This window comes from Ranitomeya variabilis, chromosome 1 (genome assembly GCF_051348905.1).
Source record: "Ranitomeya variabilis isolate aRanVar5 chromosome 1, aRanVar5.hap1, whole genome shotgun sequence".
NCBI classification, from domain to species: domain Eukaryota; kingdom Metazoa; phylum Chordata; class Amphibia; order Anura; family Dendrobatidae; genus Ranitomeya; species Ranitomeya variabilis.
Window position 1 is genome coordinate 143,398,111 of NC_135232.1, and position 7,638 is coordinate 143,405,748.

Below are 7,638 nucleotides of genomic sequence, written 5' to 3' on the forward strand. Positions count from 1 at the left end.
GAGAAGGGGGCCCACTTTGGAAGTGAAAAGACACTTCAGTGGTTGCAGCGAGTTCTCTACTGCCCTGAGTTGGGAGGGATGGTGGCCGACGCGTGTCGGCAGTGCCGAATTTGTGGGCTCAACAAAAGCCCTGAGCAGCGGGCTCCCACACAGTCTATCAAGACTTCAGCTCCACTGGAGCTACTGATGATTGATTACGTGTTGATAGGGTACTCTACGTCAGGATACTCCTATTGCCTGGTGATGACAGATCACTTTACCAAGTATGCTGTAGCGGTGCCGACAAGAGATCAGACGGCCAAGTCAGCGGCTGAGGCAGTGTGCCGACATTTCTTCCAAGTGTTCGGGTGTCCGCAGAGAATACATTCTGATCAAGGGGCCTGCTTTCAGGGGACGCTGATGAAAGAGTTGCACCAGCTCTATGGTATCGAGCAGTCGAGAACAACGCCTTACCACCCTCAGGGTAACGGGGCATGTGAGCGTTTTAATCGGACCTTGTTGCAAATGTTGAGGTCCTTAGAGAGTCAGCAACAAACAAGCTGGCCTGAGTATCTCCCCGAATTGATGTGGGCTTACAATAACAGGGTGCACAGTACTACTGGTTACTCGCCACACATGTTGATGTTTGGTAGACCTGGCCGAGACATTGAGGATTTGAACATGCCAGATCCCTCCTCCGTTCCCCCTCGGACTGCATCCGAGTGGGTACGAGAACATCGGCGACGGTTAAGGGTGGTGCATCAGGTGGTGGGCGACCGTCTTCGCCAGGTGGTCCATAGGGACACGCGACCCGTGCAAACAGAATTGTTCTCTCCGGGAGACAGAGTGTTGGTGAGGACAAAGCGACGGTCAGGAAAGCTGAGTGACCGATGGGAGGCGATACCGTATCTGATAAAAAAACAGGTGAATCCTGAGATTCCAGTGTACGAAGTTGAACCGGTGGGGACAGGGGGGCCAACCCGTAATTTGCACCGTAACATGCTACAACGGTGCTGGTTTGAAGATTCGGCGCCTATTTCCCCAGAGCCAGAGGCCATGTCCCAAGGGGCGGGAACTCTGAATGATCTTGAGTTTGATGGTGTGCTTACTCCTGCGCCTGCTTATTTGCCTCCTGTGACTAATCTTGCCTCGTGTGATGAGAATGTTGAGAATGTGGCGGATGCTGTTGAGGAGAGTGCATCAGGTCAACTGCTTGGTCCTGACACTGTATCGCGGGACATAGAGCCGCGGAAGGAGGCAACTCCACTTGCGCCCACTAACACGATCACGGAAGAGACTTTAGCTCCCTCTAGGGTTGCACCTGTTGATGTAGGACTCAGGAGAACTACACGATCTACGGCAGGAATACCGCCTCAGCGATATGCTCAGGATGAATTTGAGTGGGAAGGTGTGTCGAGGACGCCAACCTCTAGTGGGGTGGCATGTAAGAGGGTGAACTGTGGTCCCACTGAGAGAGCACTAGGACCCTGTGGTTTTTGCCTGCTGCAGCAAGGGACAAATTCAGACACTGCCAGAATCCCGGAGACAATCTGTGCTGGTGGGTGGGGTCTGGTGTCTTCTGTGTAAAAGTGAAACAAGGAAGTGAGAGAGAAAAAGTGCGGGAAGAAAAGACAGAAGCTGCGGTGATATTGCAAAGGGACAGTTTATGGACTTTACTGCGAGTGTGTGGAGAAAAGAAGCTGTTGAGAGACTTTGTCTTGTTAAAGTTCCCCTGGAGAAGAACTAACCTTTTGTTAACCTTTGAGAGACTTTCGTTGCTAGCGTATTCTGAAGAAAAGCTAACCCTTTATCTAAAAAGACTGAGACTTGACTAAAATCCCAGTACGTATTTGGAAGTCTGTGGATCCCTTGTGCATCGTGTGAAGGAACAAGCCTGGACAGACTGCGGATACAGAGACGGACGGGCTGTCGTGGAAGCATCCCTAGGAGCTACAGAGGCAGAAACAACATCGTGAGACCACTAACTAAGTCCCCGGCGTATGGGCTCGGCACCCGCCGACAATACAGAGGAGCTTGTTGTAACTTATTGGCGCTGAAGATTTGGACTGGGCTGCAGCCTGTGCGGATTCCTGCCTGAGAGAAAATCCATCTCAGGATACGGTACCATAGCTATAGATACCCGGGTATCCCTGTTCAGAGTGTTTAATTGTTACTTAGAGGTGTATCTTATATTAGAGTTGTGTAAGTTGTACTCAGTGTGCCATTCCAGGGGCTCCCTTTATAACACTACAATCAATTTACACTTGTTCCTGTTTAGTTGCCCTGTTAGGTAAATTTCTTACTAGTCTGTTGTAGCATACAGTTCTCAGGAGACCTTGGACTGGCACAGTGATTTCAGCTGCTGCTGAGCTGTTGTATCTTTGGGGTGCATATACTTTAATATTCTCCATATTACCTTTATTATCTTGCCTTTGAGTAAATACCGTTGGAGAATTCTGCCTTAGTCCTGGTTTGTGACTCACTGGATCTTATTCGGACCTCTGGTCATTACAGAAGCAGGAGAAAAGAAGCCTTGAGAATTTTTATTTTTTTTTCTTGTTGTTGCCGTGTGTCTAGCTGCTGTGCTAGCTTCTCTCCTCCTCTTAATCTTGGTGTGGCTCTGAGTTCAGCTGCTGACATGGATGTCCAAAGCTTGGCTTCCAGTCTGGATCATCTTGCTGCTAGGGTTCAAAGTATTCAGGATTTTGTTGTTCACAGTCCTATGTCTGAGCCTAGAATACCTATTCCGGAGTTGTTTTCTGGAGATAGATCTAGGTTCCTGAATTTTAAGAACAATTGTAAGTTGTTTCTTTCTTTGAAACCTCGTTCCTCTGGTGATGCCGTTCAGCAAGTTAAGATTATCATTTCCTTTTTGCGTGGTGACCCACAAGATTGGGCCTTCGCATTGGCGCCAGGGGATCCTGCATTGCTTAGTGTAGATGCGTTTTTTCTGGCCCTTGGATTGCTCTATGAGGAACCTAATCTTGAGAACCAGGCTGAGAAAGCGTTATTGGCCCTCTCGCAGGGGCAAGATGAAGCAGAGGTGTACTGCCAGAAATTTCAGAAATGGTCGGTGCTTACTCAGTGGAATGAGTGTGCCCTGGCTGCTAATTTCAGAGAAGGTCTTTCTGAAGCCATTAAGAATGTCATGGTGGGGTTCCCTACGCCTGCAGGTCTGAATGAGTCAATGACTCTGGCCATTCAGATTGATCGGCGGTTGCGGGAGCGCAAACCTGTGCACCATTTGGTGGTGTCTTCTGAACAGACACCTGAATCTATGCAATGTGACAGAATTCTGACCAGAAGTGAACGGCAAAATTATAGACGGCAAAATGGGTTGTGCTTTTACTGTGGTGACTCAGCTCATGTTATCTCAGCATGCTCTAAGCGCAAAAAAAAGGTTGATAAATCTGTCACCATTGGTACTTTACAGCCTAAGTTCATTTTGTCTGTTACCCTGATTTGTTGTTTGGTGCACCTGGTTCTTGGTTACGGGTAGCGATGAGAGATGGGTGGGTCTGGCTATCCGCATACCTCACCTGTGGGTGTGGTTGCAGCCAATATAATGGAGGCTGTTGTTTGGCACATGGTCTGTGTCTGGGGAGGGAAAAGCCCTCCTGTGTGTGTGGCTGCAGAGGGAGCCTGCATGCTGGACATTGTCCATCCTGTGTGCCCACAGGCCTGAGGGAGCAGAGCCCGACTAAGGACATGTTTGTGTTGTTTTGCCAGCTCTAAAGGCCGTTTTGTTGTTGCTTAGGGGTTTATGGAGCAAATAAACCCACGCAGACTTTTTAAAGAAACGTGCCTTCTGTCTTCCTCCTGCCGCACCTCAGTGAGTACAATCCCTACAGTGCAAATACTTTACTTCTGAATATTCTTATGTGTTATAGTTTAGGCTTCTTGCTATTCTATTGCTCAAAGTTTTCTCAGCAGCTTTACCTGGTAGTCTGTTTTGAAGATATTAAGCTGTCTTGATTGCTTCGCCCCAATATGTTGTTGACAAATCTGCATCAAGTAGCATACTTCTTTCCGCTACACCATTTTGTTCAGGGTTGAATGGTGCAGTTGTCTGAAACATGATTCTATTTTTCCTTAAAATGTTTTGTGTTTCCTTACTTGTTTATTCAGATCCATTATCTGGACTCGGAATTTTTAGCATTCTCCCAAATTTTTAATCTACTTCAGGGAGATATATTTCAATTTTTTCTGTAACTTCATCTTTTCTGTAAAGCAGATAGACAACTGTATATCTTGAATAATCATTGATAAATATGATATAATATCTCAGAAGCTGTTCTGATTTTTTAGTACTATTCTTTGGAAAGGATTTTCTTGTTATTTTCCCTTTAAGACAGCTAGTACATTTATTTGTCTATTTTACACAGATCAACAGTAATACCATCAGCATGTTGTTTTCTTTAAATAACTTTCTTATTGCTTCCTGGACTCTATATGCAAGATGCCTGTGCCATATATAAATACAATTTTTGTGTTGTTCATATACTTTCTTTGCATTTAAGCTGGTACAACTCTTATTTGATTTGCCCTTTTGATAGTGTGTGACTTTCCTTTGAGATGATATAACTGTCATGTTTAAATGTAACTTAATTTCCTTGTATTGTGTTTCTTCACAGATAACAGATTGCTTTTAATACTAGGAACATAGAGCATATCCTTTCATGTGAACTTTGTGTCGCGGAGACTTGAAAATTAACGGAAGCATCTGTTATTTTCTCTGAATTTTTATACTGAAAACTGGAAAAGATCACTTTCTCTGACTTACTTTGATCAAGGTTAGAGAAGAAGCTTTTGTCATTAGTCATATTACTAGTTGCCCCAGTGTGTATACACCATGCATGCTTTGATGTATTTGTATTGACAGTAAGCACAGATTCAGTATTTGAAGTGTCATTCTTTAGTAATGACACTTTAAACACTATGATGATTATTTTTCTTTTTCAGTTAATTCATCCTAGCTTTCCAGACTCTGCAGTCAGCCCTTAGATGCCATTATTTCTTAGAAACAAAACATTCACATGTTTCCTTCAAATGACATTTATATTTGGGTAGATTTTCAGTTTTTAATGCGGATTCTACTTTGGATACCCCAATGCTGCTTACACTTTCTTTTTTTCACTTAGACTCATCTACAAGCTTTCCTGACATACTCCTGACATACTCTAATGTAAGCTCATAATATGGGCGAACATCTAGTGCAGTTACAAGTGTGTTATATCTTTCTGGTAGACCGTTTAGTAGTAGTGCAGCAACAGTGAAATCCTTTACAACTTCCCAATGCCCTACAGGTGCTCCAAAATTTCTAGAGTACTTCTTATGCAATCCTGCATATTTTGGCCTTTATTTCTCTTAGACTGATATAGCTTTCTCATTTTTGCTGAAATTTATCACTAAGGCTACGTTCACATTTGCGTTGTGCGCTGCAGCGTCGGCGCCGCAGCGCACAACGCAAACAAAAACGCAGCAAAACGCATGCACAACGCTGCGTTTTGCGCCGCATGCGTCCTTTTTTTAATTGATTTTGGACGCAGCAAAAATGCAACTTGCTGCGTCCTCTGTGCCCGGACGCGGGCGCCGCAGCGACGCATGCGGTGCAAAACGCAAGTGCGACGCATGTCCATGCGCCCCCATGTTAAATATAGGGGCGCATGACGCATGCGGCGCCGCTGCGGCGCCCGCCGCTGCGGCGCCCGCCGCTAATGTGAACGTAGCCTTAATGCACTGTCTACAGCTGTTCCCATATTTCTTTTGCAGTTTCACATTTACATGCATGCACAATCTGATCATCATCTATACTGAGGGAGATAGTGCTTTGTGCTTTTTTTATCCTTCTCTACCCAGTCTTCTGGTAGTGGGTCAGGTTTAGATACCTGTGTATTTCCACGTACCTTCTCTTATCAGCTGCATCTTTACCTTGAATTTCCAGGATTGGTAGTTCTGGTTAGTCAGATTTTCTCATTTTGAACTTCACAGAGTTGCTGCTGGCTGCCATCTTTGCTTCTTCTTAGCACACTGTTGTTCTCTTTCCTCTTGGTTCTTGGAATTCTGGGCCCATAACTTGCCTATAAATGGTGCTAGAGCGTGCCCGGTACTTTTTTTGTCTGCAAATAACATTAGGTCTCCATCAAAATGGTGGCGATGCTTGAGCGGTCGCATCTAAAAGTCTATACTAATTATCAAACTGCGCATGCGCCACCCACACGCCCAGAGGACCAGCGCAATATGTATGGTCTTCATTCCTGCGCACTCCCACGCTAGTTATCTGGGCACGTGGGTGGCACATGCACAAATTGAGAATTAGTATAGACTTTTAGATTCGACAGCTCATGCACTGCTGACAGCACCATTTTGATGGAGACCTAATGTTTTTTGCAGACACAATAAAATAATGTGTAGGCATGATATTTAAAATAGGAGGCAAATCACAGATGCATAAGTGACCCGCCATTCAAGCAAGAGGCAAATGGACAAGAAGAGACTGCCCTTAGTCCCTCCCTATAGTCCTGCCTGTTGTGAATTCTGTTTTTGGGCTCCCTCTGGTGGTTACTGGTGGTACTGGCTGACTTTTGTCTTGCACCTGTTCCCATCAGGAAACTGGGAGTTTCCTATTTAGTCTGGCTTCTCAGTCATTCTAGTGCCGGCAATCAATGTTACCAGAGCACCTCTGTTGCTTTCTACCTGCCCCAAGTCTGCAATTCAGCTAAGTTGGATCTTTGGCATTTTTTGTGTTTGTTTGTCCAGTATGCATTTATATTTTTCTCTTGCTGCTGGAAGCTCTAGTGATCTGAAATTACTACTCCGGTGTCATGAGTTGATAACGGAGTTAAAGTAATTTCAGGATGGCTGTTTAGGGTTTTGAGGTGACCGCGAAGTCCACTTTTGTATTTTCTGCTATCTAGTCAGAGGGCCTCTCTTTGCTGAATCTATATTCATACTGCATACGTGTTTTCCTCTTACCTAACCGTTATTATATGTGGGGGGCTGCTATCACTTTTGGGGTTTCCCTGGAGGCAAGCCAGGTCTGTGTATTCCTCTACTAGGGGGTAACTAGATCTCCGGCTGGTGCGAGGTGTCTAGGGATAATCGTAGGCACACCCCCTGGCTACTATTAGTTGCGTGTTAGGTTCAGCGTCGCGGTCATCTGAGATTCCATCATTCCTAGAGCTAGTCCGTTTTTGCCTGAGTCCCTGCCATTGGGAACCATGACAGTATTGCCGGCCGCAAATGTATTAAAGGTATTGGCTGAAGAAAGAGAGAAAAGAAGAAGTTTCTGACACTTTTTTTTTTTTTTACTCAGAAGTTCTGTCTAGCCATAATTGCAATCTGCTGCTTTTTTCTCTCCTCTTAACCCCTGAATGGCTCAGATCTCAGCTGTTGAGAAATGGATATCCAGAGTTTAGCTACAGGCCTGAGTGCTCTTGCTTCTAAGGTTCAAAATATCCAAGACTATGTTATACATGCTCCTGTGTCAGAACCCAAGATTCCTATACCTGAGTTCTTTTCTGGAGATAGATCTCGTTTTTTGAATTTTAAGCACAATTGTAAATTGTATCTTTCTCTGAGATCTCGCTCCGCTGAAGACTCCGCTCAGCAGGTTAAAATTGTGATTTCCTTGTTGCGGGGTGACCCCCAGAATTGGGC